Here is a 27,487-nt window from a genome sequence, read left to right on the forward strand (position 1 = left end):
TAATTCCAATTTTATAAATGTTGAAATAAATATATCAGAATGTTAATGATGAAATAAAAATTTAAGGTAATTTCTTAAAAAGGTAATGATGGTTACCTTTGTAGGGAAACATTATGGGAGTTTCTTTGTTTCCTTACACGTTTCTGTATCTTTCAGAAATGAGCATGAATTACTTTTATAATCAGAAAAAGAAACAATTATGTTAAAAATAAAGCAAGCCCCTGAGGTAACAAGAGCCACAAAATTCAACAAGCCTTTGACTGAATAATCTCATTCATGAAAATATATCCTAAGGAAATAAAAGGCAAAAAAATCTTGTAAGTGAAAAGGTTTTTGCAGCAATGTTACTTACAATCATTTAAAATGGGAAGCAGCCTGACTATCCAGTAGTTTAATTATGATCAAACAAATTATAATATGTTTGCTTGATAGAATACTGTGCAGTCATAAAAATAATTAATACAAAGACTATCTAGAAATACAAAAACTACAGAACAGTACAAAGTGAAAAACTGAAGCACAAAACATAAAATATCTACAACTGTGATTATTCCACTTATGTGTGGATAAAGATAGAAAGAGGAGATAAAAATTATAAATAGGTGCTATGTCAAAGAATAGGGATTCTGAGAGTAATTTGTATAAAGTTACTTCAACAGTAGATAGAACAATTTCATACAAATAGACACCAGCATATAAGTCAAGAAAACTGAGGATGGAAGACTGGTTGAGAGCACTGGAATTATAATGACGGCAGAAGTAGAAGCAGTATCTGTGAGAAAGGGCACTGGGGACCACCCACACAGGGGCATATATTTTTATTTTTATTTATCAGCTGAGCAAATATTTCTTAAGCTCCTTTCCTCACATATGAGTAAAACTGAAATGAAAAACAAGAAAATGACAAACACAAAACTTAGCGTTTGGGTTACTTTTGGGGAGCAAGGAGAAGGATTTCATTGACAAGGGAAACACAGAGACTTACATAAGGATTGAAAACTTCTTAGTTTTTAAATTGGGTGGTGGGTACGTGAATATTCTTTTTTATTATTATTCTGATGCACTACAGGTACTTACAACCATGCTTGGCACACATTGGCTCACCAAAAAAGTTATCTGTAGAATGAATGAAGCTTTTCAGTGGCTCCTTAAATAAAGCTCAATCCTTTACTATGGCATACAAAACCCTTCAAGAATTGGCTTCTACCGAACCTATCAATTAACACCAATGACTTATCACCAAATCTATGGCAATTTCTGTTCATTATTCACTAAACACACAGGACTCTTAGGTGCCTCTGAGTCTTTGTGTATGCTATTTCTTCTGCCTAGAATGTTTTTCTTCACCAGGAAAACCCTACCCTCAAGGCCAAGTTCACCATAGCTGCTTTGTGAAACCTTGTTGATCTCCCTAATTGCTTTCTCTTCTGCATTCCCATGGTACTTGTCTTATGTGCTGCATCAGAACCAGTAGTGTGTAAATCTATGATAACTCTTACATTGGTGCTATTGCTCACACAGTCCTCTCAGTTCTATTATCCTTGCAGTAACTCTGTGAATTAGACTTCTTTAGTCCTTTCAACAGATGCAGAGGCTGTGTCCACAGGTCAGGTCAGATGACTCGCTGCATCCAAGTTGACAAGTAACAGCATAGAACTTCAATATTGGCCTTCAGATTAATATGGCCTTTGAAGGGATGGGGCTGCCAGAGCAAGAATGGACAGAAAGAGGCTGAGAGGCTAAAACTGAGGTCTCCAGTGATACCGTGAGCATATGCAAGATGAGAAAGGGCATTTTCATGAGAATTAGGATAGGCCATGAAGGTAAAAATCAGTATGGTTAAGGCATTTAAGTTATACTTGTAACGTAGAAAGTAGAATGGGATAAAAGAATGAGCACCAAAAAAAGTAAATGAATTAGAGAGAATAAATCCTACCTCTTACCAAGAAGGTTCAATATAGGAGAATAGTTTCTATGGTCTCTAAAGTAAGAAACATATCCTATTTTTCTTTCATTTTGAGTACCTAGAATACAGCCTGGCAACAGAAAGAGACTCAACATGTTGAATTAATTAATGAATGAAAGGATGTGTTATTAAGAAACACAATTAGTTTTTAGCTTTCTTGCAACTGTATCACTTTAGCCACTTAGCCCTATTAGTCCAGGGGGACTGAACATTCATTTCTTTTGTATTTAATAATTTAGATCCTAAAATACTTTTGGGTTTGCTCAAAGCGAAAACAAAATATTAATTTGTTTGAACCAGTTAACATGTATTTAGGTAGTAAAATAGATTTAGAATGTGTTAGACAAGAGAAATCTGCTCTATCTTTTATAATATTCTCAACATTTAAGACATACACAATACCTTATTTGAAATACAAAAAAAAAAAAGAAAAATCTTCATGCCAAAAAGGTGCAGATCCAAAAACCTATAAAACATGAAGCTTTGACTTGCCATGAAGAGGTGATTCTAATGAAGCTAAGACTAATGGAGCAAAAAGGACACTATTGGAAAACTCAAAGGCCCTTGAAACCATCCCATAGAACCCCAATGGCTGCCCACTTTTTAAGTCAATCCTATTATAGAAAGCATGTTTTTGGAAAATTGGTCATTAGGCAAATAGGCATTCAGTGAATTTGTTTCTTCAAATTAGTTCTTAGAGAATTAACCTTGGGCCATGGAACTATATTGAGACTAGGCACTGTGTGTGGTTTCACAGCCTGGCCTGTTGAGGCCATCAGTAGTTCTTGACTGACCGTGGTCCCGGGATATATATCAGGCAAAGTACAGGTCTACGTTCAGATACACTGATAAAAAGGCAGTGTTTGCAATAAGAATTGACTTAAAGGATGTGCCAAGAGGTGCCTATCATGGAAAGGACTAAGGGTCTTGCCCCATTTACTTCTCTCTATGCCTCCTCGTATGTTTTCTCTTAGCCAGGGAAGGGTGTGGACAGCAATTCCCATTAAAGAACCAGGGCTGGATCTCCCATATGACAGTTCATATATGCATTCACTCTGATGGACTTCGCCATCCCCTGACCCAAATCTCATTCATTCATTCAAAAAAATATTTATCACGTGTCTATACTCTGTTATAGGAGCTTGGAGATGCATTGGTGAACAAGACAGGCAAGGTATGAGTTCTTACTAAGCTTACATGCTAGAGGGAGAAAACAATAAGAAGGAAATACTTATTGCCTGGAGAGGATGAAGCCCGTGAAAGTCTTTGCTTCTGTAGTCCACAAGGTGTTTAGTCTTTATTCCATCATCTGGTGACATTAAACAAACACCTGCCACTAAACTAGACCAAACAGCAGACCTATTCAAACTCTCAGCAGTCCCTGGAAGAATTTGATTACTGGAGGTGGACCAGGGAGAATATCTTTATTTGGTCCAATTTCCAAATAGAAATTCGCAGTGTTTGATGAATAATGAATGTGAATAATTAATGCATCTGAGAAAGAAAAATTTCTTACCTGTCAGTTACTTATCTTGGAGATTACACATCCATCACTACTCCCCCGAGGGGCTAGACTCATCTCCATAGAAACTGGGGGCAACCTGAATGTTAATTATGCCTCAATGCCAGATTTCCTGCTCAGAATGTGACTCACCAGAAGACCTTCTAGGACTTTGTTCTGAAAAGTAGAGAATTTAATTTATCTGACATATTTTTTAAAGCCCCAAATAATGAAGTATCTTAATAAGCATAAGAAACTATCAAAAGTCTGGCTCTGCGTGTGCGCACATGTAGGAAAGTTACTGTGGTCTGAATGTTTTTGTTTCCCTCCAAATTCATATGTTGAAACCTAATTCACAATGCAATAGTATTAAGAGCTGGGGCTTTTGGGAAGTCATTAGGCCATGAGGATGGAGTCCTCATGAATGGGATAGGTGCTCTTAGAAAAGACGTTTGAGGGAGATTGTTCATGCCTTCCACCATGTGAGGATGCAACCAGAAGGCACTATCTGAGCCCTCACCACTACCAAATCTGCTGACACCTTGATTTTGGACTTCCTAACCTCTAGAACTGTGAGCAATAAATTTCTGTTACTTACAAATTACTCAGTCTAAAGTATTTTGTTACAGCGCTCAAGCAGACTAAGACAAAAGGATTACACAGAAGCACATGCATCTTCTGGGAAAGAGACTGATGAGAAGAAATACAGCCTTGATTTATTGGTAACGTAAGTGCCAGCACCTAGAGAAATGACTAACATGTTGTAGATGCTGACTGCATATTATTGTTATTTTTGAATGTTATGTGGAATGTTATTGAATGAACTACTAATTCTGTGCTGTGAGAATATAACAATTCTCATTTTTATGGTGACATTGTTCAAATGTCCCTTTTATATACATTCTACACAATATCCTTTTTATATACATGATTTTATTTTTATGTACATTATTTTATTTCATTTTATATACATCAAAAATGAGATAATATCATATTATTTGAAATAATAACATAATAATGAAATAGTAACAACCTAAAATACAGCTACAGGCCCGCAATACCTTGTTCATAATCTTTTTCTAAAACTCTGAAAACCAAAAGTTCTGGGAAAACTCACGTAATGACAAAGCCTCTTCATAATCTTTATCCCATTTACTTGAATATGATACATTTTGCTGCAGAAATAGTAATGTGTTTCCTTTTGGAGGGCTTTCCAGGTCTTGCTTGCTTTGTTTCAATTTATGAATCATATGCAACATATTACCTTTCTAAAATCTAAAAAAATTCTGAATTCCAAAACCCATCTATCTGCAAGGGTTTTGGTTAGACTCACACTGTCATCCCAATTTTGTAATTGGGGTCCTTTGGTTCAGAAAAACTAAACAATTTACTCAGGATCATGGAGGTTTTTGGTTCATGGATTGAACCAAAGTTCTCTGATGCAAAATCTTTTATTTTTTTTCTACTACACCAACACTTCCATTAATCTGAAATTGAGCATTGAGATAATTGTCTGTCTTATGAACATAAAAGAGCTAAAGTTGGTCAGAGACTGTGCAGATTTAGTCATTGCAGTGGAAGCTGAGGAAGAACGAATAGCACAGGGCCTGGGGATGGGGGTGGGGTAGGGAGGTCTCATGTGGAGAAACCTCTGCTACCTGAAGGAAATGATTTCCAAAACTTCATCTCATTCTCGTGCTAAAGTGTGGTACATGAAGTAGGAACTGACCACTGATCATTCCATAGATGTCTTGTGAATAAATTAGATGTAGATGTGACCTAAGATAGTACTGTAATGCCACATCTATTTTTTTCTAATCATAGGTTTTTTATTTGAGGTTGAGTGTTACCAGATCTCTTTGGTGGAGAGAGAGTAAGAACACTAAATTATAAGGTTGGCACTTGTATCAGTCAAGAAAATCTAGGTTATGCTGCAGTAACAAATAACTCACAAGGCTCTGTGGCTTAAAACAGTAAAGATTTATTTCTTTTTTATGTAACATGCCCATCATGAGAAATTAGGGGAGGCTCCACTCATTGCAGTCACTCTGGGACTTGGGATGACAGTGCAGCCACAATCTCACACATGGTTTGCTACACAACAGAAGGAAAGAGAAGCAATAGCTTGCCCTGGCTCATTAAGGATCTGCCTAAGAGTGATACACTGTCACTTCCACTCAATACAGCTCATTGGTCAAAATGAGTAATTGAGCCACACCTAACAGCAAGTGGGCAGGAAGTCCAAAATTCATGAATACTGAGATTTTCAATAAATTGACCTGTCCAATAAATATTTCCTTGAGTGTCTGCTAGTGCTCAGCCCTGTTCTATGCACTAGAGATTAAAAATTGTGTTAAATGCTATGAAGAGAAAGAAAGCAGGATAAGGGGAATTGAGTGACAGGGCTGAGGAGGGAGAGGAGAAAACAAGGCCAGGGAAGGACTCTCCAAAGCAGAGACCCAAAAGAAAACAGAAGGAAGAGGCTGGGTAAGGGAGATGCTGTCTTTAAGGCAGAAACACGACATCACGGACCCAAATCTCAGGAAAATCCAGAATGATTCTCAAAATAGGGACAGAGAGGTGAAACATCAACCAGTAAGTATTGGTGGGGCTGAAACAGCCCAGCTCCTTCTCTTCCAGCCTTTTAAGACACGTCCCACTTCCTTCTTTTTCTGACTAAAACAACACATGTGACAGAACACTTCCTTTTTCCCCATGGTTAAGCAGCATGCAAAAGAGCTTTACTTCAGGAGAGAATGGCAATCGGCAATTGTTTGGTAAACAAATGATCCCTCATTTATGCAAAATCTGTATTTCAGGTGTCTTAGGTGTTTTACATACTTTATTTCATTGAGTAGGGTTGTTGTAAGAAGGATAAATTATATAGGATTATTATTACCATTTTACAGGTGACAATCTATATAGAGGGGTAACTAACTTTCTGGGGTGGGGATGAAACAGATATTTCATAAAAAAGGTAGACTCTGGCTCCCAAGCTTGTGCTCTTGATTACTATGAAACATAGCAAACTGTAGACTTTCTGAAAGAAAAATTTGAGAAAATCTATATGTTCACCTGAATTGTTTCATAATTTAAAGATAGAATTGCCCCTATCACAGGAAGAAGGAACATTATCTAGACCTCTTTGCTAGATTATTCCTCTTCTGGAATAATAATAATTATTACTGTAATTAATAATTATTATTTAGTGTTATTCCTCTTCTGGGATAATAATCAGATTGAATTTATTTGCTTCCTGTCTCTCACCACTAGAAAGTAAGCTCCATGAGTGTCCACTTTTTTCTCACTTTTATTCTCATGCCTTCCACCATAGAAAAGCACTTTACATACAATTAGTAATTATAAATGAATAGTTAGAATGGATGAATGAGTGAGTGAATGAATGAATAGGAGAATTCAGGAAAAGTTCTCTTACTTGAGCAGGAGATCTTAATCTGGGGTACATTAGTGGACTTGGGGGTATCTTTTAATGCCTTGAAATTACATGCAGTTTTGTGGGGAGAAGAATGTATTTGTGCGCGTCATCAGATTTTCAAACAAGGCAATAATCCACAAAAGTTAAAACCACTCTGTGTGGCATATTCATACAATGGGATATTATTCAGCTCTAAAAAGAAATAAAGTTCTATACATGCTACAACATGGATGAAGGTTGGAAACATTATGCTAAGGGAAAGAAGCCAGACACAAAAGGCCTACATTCTGTATGATTCCATTTATATGAAATGCTCAGAAAAGGAAAATCCATAGACACACAAAGTCGATTGGTGGTTTGCCAGAGCCTGGAGCGGGAGGAGAGGGTAGAATGAGGAGCAATTGCTTAATAGGTATGGGATTTTGTTTGGGGTGATGAAAATATTCCGGAACTAGATAGTGGTAATGGTTGCATAACACTGTGACTATACTAATGGCCCTGCATTTTCATCTTAAAATGGTAAGTTTAGCGTGAATTTTACCACAATGGTAATAATAATAAGAAAAAAATTACTTTATGAATAAAGGAAAGAAGCAGAGTCAAATTATTTCATACATCTAACAGGATGGATGGTGGAATATGAGTCTGAGAAGTTGTCAGTTACAATCTAATATTCTAATAATATTTGGAATGAGAATATTTATAACACTAGGGGTAACAACTTTCATTTGTTTCAGGTTTTGCAGTTTTGAACAACTTTCCAAATGCATTATTTAATTTAGCTGTTAGAAAAAACTTATGAGATAGTCAGGGTAGATACAATTTCATGATTATCTCTACTTTAAAAATTAGAATGATGAGGTTCAGAGAAGTTAAGTCATTTTCCCAAAGTCACATAGCTACCAAATGGTAAAATGAGACTGTAAACCTAGGTCTGCCTGCGCTTTTGACAATTTGGTTCTTCCAGCTCTTCTCAACCTTTCACATCTTTCCAGAAATCACAAGTATTCCTGTGGTCAGCCTCCCAACCCAGGTGAGAAAAAATGTCACGTGTCTTCTCTTGTGTCTAGAATGACATCATCTCAATGTGGTCATACTGGGTACCTTACTGTGATCAGAACTTCCGATTAGAAATTACAGACATCTATGGTCAATGAAAATACTAGGAAAAGCCGCATTTTTCTAATGTCAATTATTACTTAAGCAGTGTTTTTCCTAGTATTAAGTATTACTTAATAAATGTAAATTTTTGAGAATGAGAATGTTTCCAAATGTGGGATCAATGGTTAAAAAAAAAAAAAAAAAAAAGTCTTTAAAGCTAGTGAACGACACTAAGATCTTGTCTAAGTTCCTCATCTTACCAATGAGAAAAATTGGCACAAAGAGGTTAGTGGCTTATCTGAGATGACACAGAGAGTTAGTTTCAGAAGTAAGAATGAAACTCAAGGCTTTTAAATGCTCAATAAAAGCCCAAGGTAGCCAGCCTTCCAACGGAGTACCTCAGAAGAGATCATTTAGTTTGTGTATTTAGCCATCCAAGAATAAGCCCACATTTATTGTGAACACAGAAAGAATTAGGGATCCAGTGGTAATAAGTGACCTAAATGTTTAAAATTGGCCTCAAATGAATCCATTTTCTACCTTTTGTTGTTTCCACTGTGCTGAAGCACAATGACGTAGTGACTTTATAATTTTAGCCAGGAGTGGCCAATTATCCAGAACTTGCCAGTCCTATTTTGTAAACACAGTTGGTAGCTGAGTGAATAATGCAGGGCTGTAGTGTCATTTTCATGCACAGAGACACAGCCTTAGAGATCTTCCAGGCTGGGTTTCCCCAACCACAGTCAACTGACAGCCAGGGAGGAATGTTTACTGCCCCGGGCAGGTGGGCAACTCCACCTTCCTCCTCAGAGAGACCCTTTTGCTTGGCTCCCCTCCCCTCTGAAGTAGGGTGGAGGTGTGCAATCAATGTTTCTAAGAAACAGCATTAGCCATCTTGGGGGAGAAATGCGGGAGAATACTCAAAAGAAGACCTGTTAGAACAAAATTAATTTAACAAAGCTCCTCAGTGTCTGCTTTGAGCTGGAAGGAAGATGTTCAAAATCATGTAGATTAAACCTTCACTGCCCCCATGAAGAAACTCAGGCCAGAGAATGGATGCGACTTGCCCAGAGTCACAAAGTCAGGATATAGTAGTCAAGGCCAGCCTGAGATCCTCTAAATTCCAGGCCAGTGCCTTCTCATACCTCTTCACATTCTCAGTCATTCTCTTTTAGATAAAATAACCATGATTCATAACACATCAATGCCACATTAGGCATTGAATATACTACATATTCTGCATGATTCCTTGGTTATATTTTGACTCATATGTGCAAGGTTATGGGTTTTTGTCCTATGCACCCATATCTCTTAAGGACAAGTACAGGGCCTGTCTTGTAGAAAGAGTGTGTGATCTGTTTAATGGCAACATGGATGATATGGATGAGACCGTGTTGGGTTATCCTGTGACACACCATCTTTTCCTTGGAGTGTCAAGCCTTCTCTTGATGTCCACTTTACAGTCCTTTTTTCTACCTGTTGAAATTTTTCAAGCCCCAATCAAAAGCTGCCTTCTATTATCTCTAGTGGAAAGGAAACTGCCAAGACTCTGACATCAGACAGCCTTGGAGCTGGGTGCTACCTTGACTACTGGTAATGCATGACGCAGGCAAGTCACTTAAACTCTTTGAGGTTCCAAATAACCCATTGTAAAACAGTTAATAATACTGACCTCATTCAATTTTTCTGTTGAAAAAAAAATGGGTAAAATTCCCAGCATAGCATGTGCCACATAGTAGCTTCTGTTTTTAAAGAAGTTTTTAATTAACAAGTAAAAAATACATATATTTATGGTGTACAACATGTTTTGATATATGTATACACTGTGGAATGGCTAAATTAAACTAATCAACGTACATATTGCCTCACCTACTTTTATGGTGAGAATACTCAAAATCTACTCTGTTAGCTATGTTCCAGTATACAATATAGTCACCATGATGCACAACAGATCTCTTACACTTATTCCTCCTGTCTAACTGAAATTCTGTGCCCTTTGACCAACATCTCCTCAATCTCTCTAACCCCAGTCTCTGGTAACCACCATTTTACTCTTGGTTTCTATTTAGTTCAACGATCGTAGATTCCACATATAAGTGAGATCATAATGTATTTGTCTTCCTGTGCCTGGCTTATTTCACTCAACATAATGTCCTCCAGGTTCATTTCATTTTGTTACAAATGACAGCATTTCCTTCTTTTTAAAGGCTGAATAGTATTCTACTGTGCATATACAGCACATTTTCTTTATCCATTCATCTGTTGATGGACACTTAGGTTGACTCCATGGCTTGGCTATTGTAAAGAGTGCTGCAGTGAACATGGAAGTGCAGATATCTCTTCAACATACTGATTTCGTAGACTTTATATATAAATTAACAAAGTTAATTCCCTTCACCCGGGAGACGTCTTCCTCCTCAGGGTCCTATGGCTCTTTGCTTACTCTTCAGGTGTTTATTACGCATCATTTCATAGATTATCAATGACCTTAGAACAATTCTATCTTCCCACTAGAATATTAACTTTCTTGAGGGCATTACTAGGTCAGACAAATCTTTGCCTTTGCCCCACCATGATTTCCTACAGCATCTAAAACAATGCCTAGCACAAATCTGACACACAAAATTTATTTTTGTAAAATTGGATTGTAGTGTCTGTGTGTGTTGGTGATAGGGCTGAGGGCATACTATTAAATACCTTTTAGAGTATTTGTCTGCAAATAACAGCTCTCTTCTGTTGTCTTATGTATTTCTGTATGTTATGTCTTCTATTTTTCCTCTAGGATTAGGTAGCTAGGTTCGTCAGTGACACCCTTTCATTGTATGTGAGCATCTGAAGAGCTGACAGTCCCTCCGAGAGGGACCAAACTGTGTTTCTGTGCTGTCTCATCATGCTCCCACCAAGAGGAAGTGGTATTTCAGGGACAGCAGATGACAGGGTGATGTCACCCTTCTCCGTCAGTGCTCATTTCGTTTCTTCAATTTCAACGAAGACATGATAGAAAAGGTTGTTCCCTTATCACAGGGTGGCCTCTCTGTCTTATTTATTAGTGAAAATAAGGAAGGTTCCCCTTCACCCTGCCCTTCATTATACAGCTTCCCATTTCAGTCCTTACCTTTTGGCCTGACTTTCTGGAAGAAGTAAAGTCCAGTAACTGAAACTCAAATATTAAATTCATAGATCCTTCCTTCCATCATCCATCCATATCATAATCTAAAGGAATAAAAGAACTGTAAAATTTTTTTAACAGAGTCAGGGTATCGAAGCTTATGCATTCCCAAGAAAACAATTAAGGTTAACAAATATCTGTAAAGTATTATTACCAGGCAACATTTATGGAGATTTTATTATGATCAAGTCACTGCGCTTTATGTTTTGAGTATCTTGTTCACTCCTCATCAAGCCCTATGTGGAGGGTAGTAATCTGCCCAAGATCCTGTGACTAGTAAGGGGCAGGGCTGAGGTTTAGACCTGTGTTTGTCTGTCTCAAGAGGCTGCATTCATAATAATTACCTACTGCCTCACCCATCTGCACCTGTTGCAGTAACAGAATGCTCTCAACCATTATGTTACTGCTACTGGGGCAGAGTAACACACTCAAAGTCACTGAGTCATGAGTTAGTGATCTGGAAGTAAATAATTCATATCCCCCTCCCTCAAGAAGAAGCTAACAATTTTTTTAAAGTACATGCATATACAAATATATATATATATATGTACACACGTGTACATATGCATTCTATATATAGAGAATGTGTGTGTATATATAATTATAATTATAATATAGAGTGACTTGATGCTATATTTATGCTACAAACAAATGGCTACAGAAGCTCCCAAGAGGCAGAAATAAGTTTTAAGTTGAAATCTGGGTAACAGAAAGAACTGAATATATAATCTGCACCAGAAGTTATTCTAGGTGCTTTCACGTGGATGATCTCATATCATTTTACTTAACTACAAAATACCTCTATGTGATAAGTGGGTAATATTACCCCCATTTTACAGATGTGGAAAGCAGGTCTCATAAGCAGTTCTCATATAATAAGAGCAAACACCTATTTAGCATGTACTATATATTAGGCACTGTTGTAAACATTCCACATGAATTGATTCATTTAATCTGCATAACAGTTCACTATACAGATGCAAAGACCATTTTTAAGATGAGGAACCTGAGGCCCAGAGTGCTTAAGTCATTTACCCAGGGTTTTATCACCAATCGGAGGTGACATCAGGTGGAGGGACTCTTGGGTCCTTGCTCTCAACCATTATGTTATTGCTACTGAGGCAGAGTAACATGCTTGAAGTTACCAGCTGAAAGGCACAGAGCCAGGGTTTGGTCCCTGTCTGTCTGTCTGTCTGTCTGTAATAAAGACAATACTCTTTCTAAAAATTTATTATAAAATATTTTATACCGCAAAAAGAGACTGGAAATGTAGGTTGGAGTAAAGTGCTCTAAATGCCATAGTAATGAGTGAGAACTCAGTCTATGTCAAGGGATGCCCTCAAAAGCATTTTGAGCAGGAAATCAAAATGCAATATGTTTAAGTCTGCACTGAGGAGAAAAAAGCTAACTAGAATGTACAGAACAAATCAGATGGAGCGAGGCAGAAAATAACGAAACCTATTAGGAGGATGCTGCAATAGTCCCAGGAGGCATGAGGAAGGTCTGAGTAAGAAAAGGGTCACAGTAAACTGATAATGGAGGGTGAGGGGTATTCAAGACAATTTTTAGAGATGGCATTAGCAGGATTTATCCAACGTGCAGCAGAGCGACAAGCCCAAGAAAACCCCAAAGTTTCTAACTTGAGTGATTAAGGCAAAGACGATGCTCTTAAATGATTTGGGTAACACGGCAGGAGAGGAAATTTTAGTCATGTTGAGTTTCTGGCACATGTAAACCTCTTAGTGAAGAAAACCAGAAGATAGACATTACAAGAATTAAGAATTATTCAATATCCTAGTAAGAATCTAGTAAGAATTTAGTAGGAATTGTTTAGTTTTCCAGTTTCTGGCTTCCTAAGAAACCTTCGGGGTTGAAGAAATGAATCTGATCTTTGGAAGCTGTTTTATCTAATGAAGCAGCCGTTACAACCTGTGTTCTGCAACAACACATACAAAAGATGTCATTAACAGGCACAGCATCTCCTTAGCCACACCAAGATGTCTTAGAATCTTCAAGTTAAAGGAAACAGGTGGTAAATTGTGCACACTTCCCCGAGTACCAGCTATAATTCCAAAATAAAATCTTTTCTTAAGAATTTCTGGCCGGGTGCAGTGGCTCATGCCTGTAATCCCAGCACTCTGGGAGGCTGAGGGAGGTGGATCACCTGAGGTCAGGAGTTCAAGACCAGCCTGGCCAACATGGTGAAACCCCATCTCTACTAAATATACAAAAAAATTTAGCCAGGCATGGTAGTGCATGCCTGTAATCCCAGCTACTCAGGAGGCTGAGGCAGGAGAATCGCTTGAACCTGGGAGGTGGAGGTTGCAGTGAGTAGAGATCGCGCCATTGCACTCCAGCCTGGACAACAAGAGTGAAACTCCATCTCGAAAAAAAAGAGTTTCTACTGATGGGAAAATGTTTGGGATGTAGTCAGGTTAAGTGAAAAAAGCAGGGGAGAAAAAATTAATGTTTTCTAAAAAAGTTAACATATACATACATGAATACACAGTCATGCATTGCATAAAAATGTTTTGGTCAACAATGGATCGCATATACGACAGTAGTCCCACAAGATTATAATGGAGCTTAAAAATTTCTATCGCCCAGTCATGTCTCAATTGTCCTGACCCTGTGTAGATCTAAGCTAATGTGAGTACTTGTGTCTTCGTTTTTAACAAAAGAGTATAAAAAGTAAAAACCAAAAAATATTTTAAATAAAAAAGCTTACAGAATAAGGATACAAAGAAAGGAAATTTTTGTACAACTGTACATGTGTTTGTGTTTTAAGCTGTTATTTCAAAAGAGTCACAAGTTTAAGCAAATTACAAAGCTTATAAAGTAAAAAATTACACTAAGCTAAGGTTAATTTATTATTGAAGAAAGACTATTTAAAAAAATAAATTTAGTGTAAGCGTACTTAGCCTAAAAGTACAGTGTTTATAAAGTCTACACTAGTGTATGGTGATGTCCTAGGCCTTCACATTCACTCACCATTCATGCAAGCTCCATTCATGGTAAGTGCCCTGTAGAAGTGTACCATTTTTTATCTTTTATACAGTATTTTTACCATACATTTTCTATGTTTAGAATACAAATACTTACTATGGCGCTGCAGTTGCCTACAGTATTCCGTTCAGTAACATGCTATCCAGGTTTGTAGCCTAGGAGCAATGGTAGGTATGTAATAGGCTACACCATCTTGTGTAAGTATACTCTATGATGGTCACACAATGACAGAATTGCCCAAGGACACATTTCTCAGAACATGTCCCTATTGTTAAGCCATGCATGACTGCATATACATAAATATACAATATATACTATATGTATACATATATTCATGTATACATATATATTACACATAGAATAAACACTAGAGGAAATGTACCACAATATTAACATAGGTCTTTCACTAATTGATTATTTATTGAGCACCTACAATATACCAGGCATTGTGTAATTCATTAGATATGGTGAGAAAAAATGGACCTAGTTGCTGCCCTCATAGAGTTTATGGTTTAGGGACTAAGCCTAAGATAAGAATTTAAAGACATTATACTTGAGAAACAGCCTAAGTCCAGAATCCTTTTAGTCTTTTATAGTTGGCTGAGTCCTTGCTTTCAGTCATTATGTTACTGTTCTGTAGGGATCAAGTAATATGCCCAAAATTACCACCTAGAAAGGAGCAGAGCCAGGATTTGGATCATGTCTGTTCCATACCCAATTGACACCAATTCTTTTAGTGACTCACCATTATCAAGTGTTTCTAAGACATTCAACTTAGTTTTCATAGAAATGATTCTCTTTTGCACTCGTATTTCATTTATTTGGATAGTATATAGTTAAATTCTACAGTTAACGATAACAAGTATAATTGGCATTTCCATCTTTGTGAATGAACACAAGTGAGTCTTGGTGAGCAGGGACTCACCAGGGTGGGCACAGATCCCCAAACCCACTGGCTGCCAGCATTCAGTGTGCCATGGGCATTGGTTGGCATAACTTAAATAAGTAAGAGTATATGTCAACCTAATAAGTCAAGTAAATAGAAACTGATTAAAGGAACATATACTGTGCCATATTTCTGGTCACACAACTTGAGACTGCCATAACATTAGGCAGTGAAATCATATTGAGTTCCCTATCAGCTGAAACATTATTTCATCATTATTATATCTACCTCTAAGTCACAATTTAGTACTTGTTTTGGGCTGAACTATCTGCCTCCCAAAATGTATATGTTGAAGTGCTTAACCCCTAGCACCTCAGAATATGACTGTATTTGGAGATATGGCCTTTAAAGAGGTAATTAAGATAAAATAGGGTCACAAGAGTTGGCCCTGATCCAATATGACTGGTGTTTTTGTAAGAAGAAGAGATTACAGCACACACACATGTAGACTGAGGGGTGACCTTGTGAGGACACAGCAAGAAGTTATTATCTGCAAAGCCAAGTGAAGAGGCTTAGAAGAAACCAGACCTACTGACACCTGGATCTTGGACTTCTAGCCTCTAAAACTGTGAGAAAATACACTTCTATTGTTTAAGCTATCTGATCTTTGTTATTTTCTATGGCAGCCCTAGCAAACTAACACATTATCTCAATGACTACCCCATGTTCAGCACTCAAATATTGATTAAATGAATGAATGATTAAGAAACATATCTTTCCCTCATCTTCAATTTTTGTAGTTAACTTTTTGGGATCCCTACTACAGAAACTAAAATAATAATAATAATAAGAAGAAGTATATGTACTCTAGTTATCCATCAGTTCTGAAATTTGAAGATAAGAGAGTGTATCTTCTTTTTCATCCATTCCTAACTCTTGATTCTAGAACTAGGTAAAGGAGTTCTTGTAAGTTCCAATTTAGGAACATGTTCACATGATCAGAGCTAAAATCCCAGTGCTATTAGAACATCAACTGCTTCTTGAAAGCCTTAAATTTCCTTGTGCTGGGCAACCAAGTCTCTTGGGGCTTTGCTGAGGCCCCTCGTGCAAACAGACAAGGCTGGGACGTGAAACGGCCAAGAAAATTGTCAGGCAGCCAAGAAAACCTCCAAAGCCTTTGATATATGGCATATGAGGTCATGGGAACCAAGGCTGAACTTTCTCCCTCCCTTCTCCCTAAGGACACGAATTAAGGTACCCAAAGAACCTGACACAGCACCTGGATATGCTCTTAGCAACATGAGCATAAAACTAGGAATGGTAAATTACCTGGATTGCTAGTGATTGCACAGAGTGGCAGAGCCCACCTGACCTTCCAGAGTTCCTGGCCCAGCCTTCTTGTTTTGAAAGGAAGGAAATTGAGGCCAAGAAAGGGGAAAGGTCTATCCCTGCTCTTGTCATCATCATTCATTAAGCCTTTGCAGTACAAACCAAAGACAAAGTTAAATGCTTCAATCTTCTATATTGTTACTTTTTAAAGAGAATTTCCTCCCCAGCGTCCCTAATGAGCAGCCACTAGTCTTTGTCCAAACACTTCTAGGAAAAAGGAACTCTGTTTCTTGGGGCAGCTAAGTCATCTTTGAACAAATTTAATTGCAGGGTTTTTTTGTTTTTTGTTTTTTAATTGAATCCAAATCTGCCTCCCCGCATCTTCCACCACTCAGTTCTTAACTATTGTGGAATAAATCCAACTCCTCTTCTCCATAATGGCCTTCATATATTTTAAGATGAAGAGGGCTTTTAACAGTATCTCACAGGTCATGGTTTCAGCTCTGTATTCATCCTTGTCATAAACGTCAACTGGTTTTAAACCTCAGAGAGTGGGTCAATGACACGTCAACAAACAGAAATATAACATTCTAACAAATAAACTTTGGTCCTTTGATTTGGAATGAAATCATCTGTGAATCACCCCTAAATGGTGGGACAGGTGGAATGGGGTTGCTTACTGATAAAGAGAATCCTTCATTCCTTCGCTGAGTAACTCCTAGGCCTATTGCAGAAAGCCCTGAGCAAGTCTTCCCTGGCTTCCTACCTGCACACTGGCCATTGCTCTGCCTGCCTCTTGCCATCTCAGCCCTGCCACTTTTGTCCTCAATTCTCCAGTAGGTCTTGGACTGAATGGTTGTAATGACAATCCATGAGGCCTTAAGCATCTGCCAAACTCCTTCCAAGGAAAACAACCCCAACCTTTCTCTTGCTATTCTCCTCCCATACACTTGAAGTGAAACCAATACTTCTACCCTATTCCTGCTTTCTCTTGCTATTCCCCTCCCAATACACTTGAAGTGAAACCAATACTTCTACCCTCACACAGTTGATTGGAATGAAAACCAGTTATTGCTAAGGATCTTCCATGAGCTGGACTCATAAAGACCAACTACCCAACGGACAGCTCTTTACTGAGGGAAATTGGCAAGCTGACCCAACCAAATCTTTGTTGGAAAACAAAATAAGCCAAATAAACAGATAAGTGGGGTCATCAGACCTTAGCAGTTCTCTTGAACTGCTTCTTATGACTGGACAGGAAATGTGTATTGAAGAAATGGAAGCTGGGTGACTGAGTGCTTGATGAAGGGACATTCCAATATTTCTTATAATAAACCTGCATGTCTAATATGGAAACTCAAGAGTGGAAGGTTTTTAAGTTTTTGTCCCTACTCCCCATCTCCCACCAAAAGTTGAAGGGCAAGATGTTTACATAATTCTTCCTCCATATTTAGGATATTCATAACAGGGATTTGATTCTGGTAAATGAAATCTATGTAGGTTGGAATGTTTCATGTGGGCTCTAGATATAGGGAGGACATAAAAGGATTTAAAATTATTTGAGGTTCAGGCAAGTCTGAATGATTGCAGATATCTTAAAAAACAAATAACTTGGCCGGGCACGGTGGCTCAAGCCGGTAATCCCAGCACTTTGGGAGGCCGAGACAGGCGGATCATGAGGAGATTGAGACCATCCTGGCCTACACAGTGAAACCCCGTCTCTACTAAAAAATACAAAAAACTAGCTGGGCGAGGTGGCGGGCGCCTGTAGTCCCAGCTACTCGGGAGGCTGAGGCAGGAGAATGGCGTAAACCCGGGAGGCAGAGCTTGCAGTGAGCTGAGATCCGGCCACTGCACTCCAGCCTGGGCGACAGAGCAAGACTCCGTCTCAAAAAAAAAAAAAAAAATCAAATAACTTGTTGAGAACTTCTTCAAGAAAGAAGATACTGCCCCTAGAAAAGTACAGAAGCAGAGCTTCCCCTTTGGATTCTTTTGTTGTGTTCATTTTGAGATGTGACAGGGAGGAGGGATGGGCTTAAGAGTGGAAAGAATAAGCCCTAACTCCAGAATCTTTTCCTTTTCCAGAAATAAATACCTTGCTTTCCATCTCTACAGATATGATTTACGTGACATGTGTTCCAATAAGATTGGGTTTAGGTAAAAGAAGTTATGCAGCAAGTTAATTCGACAACTGTTCAAGGCACTGGAGATGTAGTGATAACTAGGACATGGTTCTTGCCTTCATAGAGTTTATAATCAAATGATCTTTGCAGCTCCTTAAATTGATTTTGCAAAGAGATGTCTCTATAAAATGTAGCGAGGGAGTAAAATAATCAGTCATACACTGAACATCTACATGCACCAAGCCCTGGGTACCCACTATCAGGAGGGAGTGGTGTAAACAAGACACATAAAATGTGGACTCTGAGCTGCAAATCTCACTGGAAAAATAAGATACAGATGGGAATTTTAGTTACAAATCTCATTGGAAAACAAGATACACATGGGAAACTGTTGGCCAACAGAACAATCTGACTCTTAAAATAAAGAGATTGAATGGTACAGATGTTAATAACTAGAAAATCCACAGTAAAATGTTAAGTATAAAGTCCTGGCAACAAATTTTGAAGTCGTTTAAGGAAAGATGGATATGGAGTAGAGCTATCAGCAAAGGTTTTATCGAGAAAGTGGTACTGGAGTTAGGTCTCTAAAGACAAGTGAGGGATGGGTGACATTCTGGGCAGGAGTAAAGTCATGGAGGCAAAAAAAGAACCTGACAGTCACTTGTAGGGATAACGGAGGAGAACCAATTAAATAACCACAAATTGTGAATGTTATAAAACAAAGCCAAACAATTCAGATCACACCTAACAAACAAAATTATAATAGAAATACCATGTCTGCTCCCCAAACACATGCACATTCTAACACATTCTTGGAAAGAATGCTGTAACGTTGATTTATATCTGACAGTCCAAGTAAAAAATGAAAGAGCTGCCAAATCTGCCTATATAAATCCTAGTGATTTCACATGTTTTCATCCTATGAACTGAAGGCAGAAAAAGAGATTTAAGCCTTTGAGACAGCAGACAATAAAATGGTACCCTAGTGAAGCTTCTCAGAGGAGCCACTAGAATCATATTTATCATGTCTAAGACTGACATTAATTCTAATGTGCAGACACTCTTCAGCATTCAGATGCACAATATTAAATAACTCTTAACGAGTGAATTTATTGAGTTATGTGGAGGTACATTGAGCTGTACAGAGGGACTTTGTAACTGCAGTATTACACAGAATCAGACACTGCACTGAAGCCATGTTCAACTTTTTTTGTCAGCAGTCAGATGATTGACAAGACCCTCCTTCAAAATCTTCCTGGACAAAAGTGTTTCTTTTTGCCTTGTGCTCTCAAACCCTTGGGCTGCAAATGCCTTGAGCAACTGATCAGAATCAAAACTATTACCTAAATAAGGGATGTCTGGGCCATGCCTATTGGTAACCCTGGCTGGCCCATGTAAAGGAGGAGTGATCCTCTGTCTTGGTGAGATTACAAATCCACATCTCTAAATGTCAGATGAAAATATCATTACTGCTCCTTGCCTTTATGAAGAACATCTACTGCCTCCTAGCCCTTACCTGAGAGCTCCAATTATTAGCTAACAAGCCACTGCTCTGATCAAACTCCCAGCCAGGCTAAGAATCCCAGGCACATGGACCTCTGGGGCAGAGCCAGAAATCTGCATTTTTAACAAGCGTCCCTAGGTGTTGTTCTAATACAGTAGTTCCCTCATCTGGTTGATCACTAAAAGCATCCAGGGAGCAGTTTCAAAGTGCAGGTTCTCAGAACACAGTCCAGACCTTCTGAATGAAATATCCAACAGTTTGGAAAATGTGATGGAAGTCATGGATCATTATGCTGTTCAGAATTGTTTATATAATCATGAAAGTGAAAAACAAAATAATCATGAAAGTGATAGATTCCAGTTGGTGTTGGTGTCACTTCTCACTAATTGTTTGCTTCCTTTTATAAGAAAAAGAGAGATAGGTAACCCATTATGTTTCCATTCTTGCCTTGAACACCAGGAAACCAAAAGCTAATAGTAACTCTTCCTGGCTTAGATTTCTAAGTATACTTGTTTCTCTTTCTATTATTGGGTCCTTTCATTAAGCATTTTTTAAAAATGTAACCTCTGATTAAGTCACTAGAAGTAGCCAGAGCACAAATTCCAAATTAGTGTAATGTGAATAATTCAAATTCAAGCTCTACCTTAAACCTCAGAAGATCACCTTCTCTATTCAACTTACAAATGTGGCTGAATCTTGCATTTCACAGCTCCACACCAATGATGGGGCTCCCATCAACCTGCCTCATTGGACAAATGACATAGGATGAAGAACCCAGAAGGGATGCTAAACTTGACAGAGTAGAAGAATTGGGGCCTTGTTCAGCTAACCCAGAAATGAAGTGTTTCCCTCTCAATTCAATTATCTGTTAAGGAGAGACATAGTGGTATATCTCTCTGGTATAGTGAAAACAGGCCTGGACCTCCAGCCAGAGAACTAGGGTTTGAACCCTAACTCTCTATGGCATTAGATAAGTCATTACCTCCTGAGGTCTAGTTTCCTCGTTTGTGAAATGAGGTTGACAACCTTAACCTTGTCTTTCTTTTGCAGTTACTGTGAAAGTGCTTTGTAGAATGAAACATTTTCTAAAATGCAAATCGTTTAACAACTAATGGAAATAGCTCAGAAAAACTAAATAAAATACATTCAAATGTGATAACCAATCCATCATGTAAGTTGGCTTTCCTGTTCCTAGGGAAAAGAGGTAGATTTTTTTTACTGAGTCTAGAGTATTATATTTTGTTCCCTAAATAGGGGAAATCTTACAGGAAAACAGTGGGCAGGGTGGGGTCCCCAGCTGGGAAGAAGATAGTGTTTAGGTTTACCTTGATTTTGTACTGATCAGACAGTACTTGAAGCATTGTATTCGATTCTTGACAGCTCACTGCAGGAGGGCTTTCAGACCTGTAGTGCGTCCAAAAGAAGCCAAGTAGAGTCATAGGGGCCTGGAAACCATGTCACATTTAAAGTAGTTAAAGGAACTTTGCACACATAGACTAGAGCAGACTCAAGGGACATAGCCCTGTCTTCCGACGCAGATAATGACATAGGATTGTCATGTAAAAGGGGGAAAGGTTTCCTTCAATGTGGATCTCCCAGTATGTGAACCAACATTGCTGGAGACAAGATGTCAATTCAAGGGTACAGGAATTTCAGAAAGGAGGACATTAACAAGCGAAACGGTGAGCTGCTAGAATATCAGTTGTCAGATTTTTCGAAATGGATCCTTGCCCTTGGTGAGAAGTTGCAATAGACAATCTTAGAAATGTTCTGACCAAAAGATGCTCCAAGCCAGTCCCTTCATCACTGACAGGCAAAAAGTTTCTCATCCTTGGAGACAAACTAAAATCTTTCTGCTAAAGAACCTAAACTTCACTACAGGTAGAAGTTGGTAGTTATCACTGAGAAAGCTTTGATTTGGAGACTCTAAGCTCATCATATGCCAACATCGTTGCTCTTCAACATCTTCTAAGTTTAATACTTCACCTTGATTACTAGGCTTCTCAGATCCACGCTTGATCCAGCACCATCCCCCAATACCGCTTCCCTTGGCACCAAGCCAGAAATCCACTGCTGCCATTTGTATTTTCATTTAGTAAATAAAGATCAGAAATGACTGCTGCTTTAATAGATTGAAAATTCGGGTCTGCAAATAAATATCTTGGGAGAATTAGAGAAGATTTGGAGAACAACAGTCAATCTCAATATAATTAAAAATAAGCTCTCACCTGCTACTAATTTCCTTCTTGTTTCTTTGCTAACAGAAATCTTTGTTTGAACAAAGAGGTAAAAGGCACAGTTAGAAGCTGTTTACATAGTGCAAATGAGAGTGCTAATTGTAGGAAGCCTGCATGTTAATGAGAAAGAGGTTATTTATCAGTGTGAAATTCTGAGTGCAATAAATTGCAGGTGATATTTCAGGAAACATTCATTTTCTAATGATTTCTTTTCATCTCCAACAGTGGCCCTAAATCAAAGTGCAGCGTGTTGTAATGAAATGAGAATTGGTCTGGGAGATCTGGTTGTGGTTCACAGCTAGCTGTGTACCCTTGGATAAACTGCTTTGCCTCTCTGAATTTTGGGCTCAACATCTATGGAAATTAGACATGTCTATGTTTTCTTGCAGCCCTGGCCATCACAGTATAACAAGTACCAGCAGGCTACCTAGTTCTATTGAGAAGTAAATTTCTCTTTCTTGGGATAGACTTTTGCTGTTCTGAAACCTTCTTATAAAAACACATTCTTGGAAGGGGGCTGGCTTCCTAGTTCCCAGGTTTTCCCCTGCCCTCACTGTTATGCTTCTGTGTAGTTCTTTTTGAGGAAATTATTGAAGATCCCTGGATGCAAGCCTCCACAGCAGCATCAGAACATCACATGCCTCCAGCTGCCCTCTCAGTCCCTTTCACCAAGCTCTGAAGAACCTCCAGGCCCCCTGACCTCCTGGTGACTCATACATTCCACAGATATTCTCTGAGCACCCATGCTGTGCACAGCACCAAGCTAAGCACTGGAAATACAGAATTCTGCAAGGCAGATGTAGGTCATGCCCTCATAGAACTGACTATCTAATGTGGGAAGTCAGATGTCAAACAAATAATTACCCACATAACAGTGTGCTAAGTGCTGTGTGGCAAAAGTGTGGGATGCTGTGACAGGGGGACCACCCTGTCCTGGAGGGTTAGGAGACACTGTCCTGAGTGATGTTTGCATCAACACCTAGAGGGGAAGTAAGCTGGTACACAAAGACCCAGCAGTAAGAAGGAGCCCAGCACATCCCAGGACTAGAAAGAAGGTGGGTGTGACCAGAGGACCTTGAATAAGCAGAGAATGAACAAATGGAAGCTGAAGAAGTAGGTACAGCCAATTTATGTAGAACTCTAGAGGTCTCCTTAAGACTTTTGGACTCTACCCCAAGGCAATCAGAAACTATTAATAGACTTTAAATGGGGCAGAGATATAATCAGACAGAGGACTTTGATCAACCTTTCTCAGTTGTGTCTAAATTCAGGTTTCCAAGGGACTTGGCAGCACTCTGAAACCCTCTTTCATTCCCTACCCGGGTTGTATATGTACAATATAAGTATATAAGCCAAGCCCCAAGAGCAAAGGGTATCCTAGTGTAACCCAGGAAAATAAATCCACAAATAACACTTTGGTCACAATCCTGCAAGAGTCACTCTCAGAAGAAAGTCCAGCTTCTTCCACCAAGAAGCAGTTCTCTGGGATGGAGAGACTTTAGGGGGCCCTCCACCCTCCCTCCTGACTTCTCGCTCAGGTGTACGAGGTAGGATCCTTCCATAGGTAAACAGAAAGGATTTCACTCCAAAGGGAAATACCAGGATGGAAGTGATCAGCTAGAAACCCCAAAGACTACACCACAAAATGGGGCAGAAGCACAGGAAAGGGTGTAGGAAGAAAAGATGTCTGCAAGCTCCAGGCAAGGCCAAATGGAGCTCTCAACTTCCACTCCAGAAGCCTCTGCGTTAACTGTTGCCAGGCACTTGTGGGGACAAATGCAGACCCCTCAGCCGCAGATCACTGGGCCCTCATAAGTAGTGCAGTGCGGAGGGTCAGCACATAGGCCCTAGAGTCAGACCAACTGGCTTCAAATCCTGATACCACCTCTTTCTAGCTGTGTGGACTCAGACAGATTGCCTCATCTAGTTGAGCCTCTGTTTTCTGGCATGTAAAATGAGCCTCATTATCCTACCTACCTTGTAGGGTTGTTGGGAAGAGTGACTGAGTTAAATTGTGAAAACTACTTAGAAACAACGCCCTCCTGGGACATAGTAAGACCCAGGTAATTATTAACTATTATAACTTAGAGTCCTTAAGAGTGGGCCTGGAAACTTGCATATTTAACAGGTTCCTTAAGTGATTCTCCAGACCTCTCATTAACGCTTTATCTTCTTTCTGGGGATAGCTATATGCTAGCCCCTGGGCTATGCCTTTTATGTGTTTTCGTGCATTTAGGCACATGAGATGCTGGTAATATTTCCTTATAGAGAGGACACAGAGGCATAGAGTGGTTGAGTACCTTGCCCAGGGTCAGATTCTGAAATTTTAGATACTCTTTAGACAGTGTTTTCCACCAGAATAGAGACTCAAAGGGCAGCCTCAGAGGACCTGGGCAGAGAGTGGCTGTGAGCAGCATGGACACCTACTGCCCAGTGGGAATAGGATGGGTTTGAGGAAGGACTGAAGCTGAGGGGAGATCTGATACCCAGAAGATACTGTGCTTCTGCCCAGTGATTCACAGAGCCCAGGGGAAGAGCTCAGCCCCGCCATCATGCAGCTGGAAGCTGCCCCCTTTGCTCCTTGCCTGCTGCAGTCCTCCAGCAGCCTGTATACCCTTCTCACGGCATGGAGCCCTCTGTACGGGGTGGTTGTTGATGAGTGTGCCAACCCCTTGAGGCCCCAACCACATGAATGAAGTCTAGCTGTGTCTGCAGAGCCAAGCACAGTGCCTAGATTGCAGAAGGCAGGGATAAATGAAAGAACCATCACGGGCAGAGCAAGCCCCCAAATCAAAAGCACTTCATCCTTCAAGTGGTCAAAAAGATAAGGCTGGCAGTCAGAAGCCTTGCACTTCAGTCCCATCTCTGCTGTGTTCTGGCTGTGCAGATCTCAGCACATTACCTGACATCTCAGTGTCTGCTTCACCATCTGTAAAATGCCTACTGTAATCATTCAAATGAGAAAAATGGATCCGAAAGGTGCCTGCACGTGATGAACTAATGTACAAAGATACGATCTCTACTCTACGTGAATAGAGACATGATAGTGACATGACATTAGATTGGGGTAAAGTTTAAGTGCCTAAAAGGTGCTATCTTCCTGGTCATTCCAGACAGACCTGCCCTCCTCTCTTTGTGCCTCACTCACTCTCCACAGCCTTCATTGTAGCACCTGCGACCCTTTAGTGCATTTGTTAGTTGTCACCTGTTCCCCACGCCGCCTGATAGTACAGCCTCTGAAGAAACAGCCCTTTGGGTTCACTCTCCTCCAGGGGCAGCAATGGAATCTACCCAACCAGGCCAAGGCATGACCCCGCTGGGCAGCCTACTCCTTCGGGACTGACCCAGCGATTGTTTCAACCACAGGGTCTTTGGTAAAAGGAATTGAAGATTCTTGCTTCTGATCAACAAGCCTCCCCTGCCATGTAGGCAAGGCTGTCAGTATATGAGGAGCAAATTGCTACACAGTGGAGTCTCAGCCCCAGATGACAAAAGCCAGGCCTCCTGTCATAGCCAAGCCTGACTCTGGAGGGTCTGTGACAGAGATCTGATGAAGGTTTGTTAAACGAGTGAATGGACGATTCCTCCGAAAAGAGAGTGTTTCATTTCAGAAATTCTAGGAGTAAAATTTCACACAAATTACAATTATCCCATGGACACAAGGATGCCAGGCACAGGGTTACTCATTGCGGAGATGAATGTTCCCTATTCCTCACGAGTCCCAACAACAACCCTGTGGGGGCAAAAACAGCCTTGGTCTGACATATACTCCATTGCTCCCTGTCTGCCGCCCTGTGCTGCTCACCCAACTCCCTATCCCTTTTGTCTTCACAATTCACCCTTCAACTCTGACTTGAACTCAAAGGTCAATTATCCTAGAAAGACTTTTTGAACAATGGCCCCGGGAAGGAGGATGCTCATATTCTTCCTAAGACACTACCGCTGCCTATCAACTCATGGCAAAGGTACTGGTCTATAGTGGAGAGAGAAAGAGAGACACAGGGAGAGAGAGAGGTGCAATGTTTATCCCCAGGGTAATGTTTACCAAAGGAGGGAAGGTGAAATCCCTGTTGGACTCATTATAATTACTAGTAAGCCGTCAGGTTAGGTTAACAGGAATAATAGCAAAGAAAGAGTAGTATCCGGCCGGGCGGGGTGGCTCACACCTGTAATCTCAGCACTTTGGGAGGCTGAGGCGGATGGATCACGAGGTCAGGAGATCAGGACCATCCTGGTTAACACGGTGAAATCTCGTCTCCACTTAAAAAAAAAAAAAAAATTAGCTGGGTGTGGTGGCGGGTGCCTGTAGTCCCAGCTATTCTGGAGGCTGAGGCAGGAGAATGGCGTGAACCCAGGAGGCGGAGCTTGCAGTGAGCCAAGATCATGCCACTACACTCCAGCCTGGGCGACAGAGCGAGACTCCGTCTCCAAAAGGAAAAAAAAAGAAAGAAAGAAAAAGAAAGAGTAGAATCCAGGCAGGGTTAAAAACCAGCTTTTCTGAAGACAAAGAAATGAACGAACAGGAAATTTTCTGCAGCAACACAAAGGAAAATTTCTGGTGGGGTGGTGGGGGCCAAGGAGGAGAGCAGATGTACAGAAGTCAGCCAGGCCATTGTGCAACCAGAAGGGAAGATTTCTGTTGTGGTCCTGTTTTCCTTCCTACTGGAGGTGGGGAGCAATAGTACATGATGTAATGTGTCTCCCCCAACCCACCCGGAAGTCACAGTGAAGAGTCTCAAGGAAATACTTTTTCCTTGAGACTCAAAAATGCATCTGAGAATGAAACAAATAAGAAAATTATTCCAAAGAGGAATGACTTCCAACCAATGTCAGTAGTCTGAAAAGTGGGGAAGAAAGGAATGAAACTCTCCCACCAATTCTCAGAATAATGGGAAATTCAGTTTTTAAAAAACGCAACAATCTATTTTTCTTGTAATGAATTCAGTGAGACCCAGGCAATAGAAAATAGGAAGAATTGGCCGGGTGCGGTGGTTCATGCCTATAATCCCAGCACTTTGGGAGGCTGAGGTGGGCGGATCACTTGAGGTCAGTTCAAGACCAGCCTAGCCAAGATGATGAAACCCCGTCTCTACTAAAAATACAAAAATTAGCTGGGCTTGGTGGTGCATGCCTGTACTCCCAGCTACTTGGGAGACTGACGCAGGAGAATGGCTTGAACCCGGGAGGCAGAGGTTGCAGTGAGCCGAGATCGCGCCACTACACTCCACT

The 27,487-nt window shown here is 39.8% G+C and overlaps 1 long non-coding RNA gene across 1 annotated transcript in view; it reads right to left on the minus strand.

Moving 5' to 3' along the window:
• Positions 1 to 448: 448 nt before the first annotated feature.
• Positions 449 to 27,487, minus strand: part of LOC105528450 — a 217,075-nt gene continuing 190,036 nt past the window's right edge. The window contains exons 3-6 of the long non-coding RNA XR_001004357.1: positions 11,120 to 11,217; positions 3,483 to 3,644; positions 1,937 to 2,036; positions 449 to 1,702 (exon numbers count right to left, since the gene is read on the minus strand). This is a non-coding gene — a long non-coding RNA (uncharacterized LOC105528450). The remainder of the gene's footprint in view (positions 1,703 to 1,936; positions 2,037 to 3,482; positions 3,645 to 11,119; positions 11,218 to 27,487) is intronic.

The sequence above is a fragment of the Mandrillus leucophaeus genome, unplaced genomic scaffold, assembly GCF_000951045.1.
Source record: "Mandrillus leucophaeus isolate KB7577 unplaced genomic scaffold, Mleu.le_1.0 Scaffold1181, whole genome shotgun sequence".
NCBI classification, from domain to species: domain Eukaryota; kingdom Metazoa; phylum Chordata; class Mammalia; order Primates; family Cercopithecidae; genus Mandrillus; species Mandrillus leucophaeus.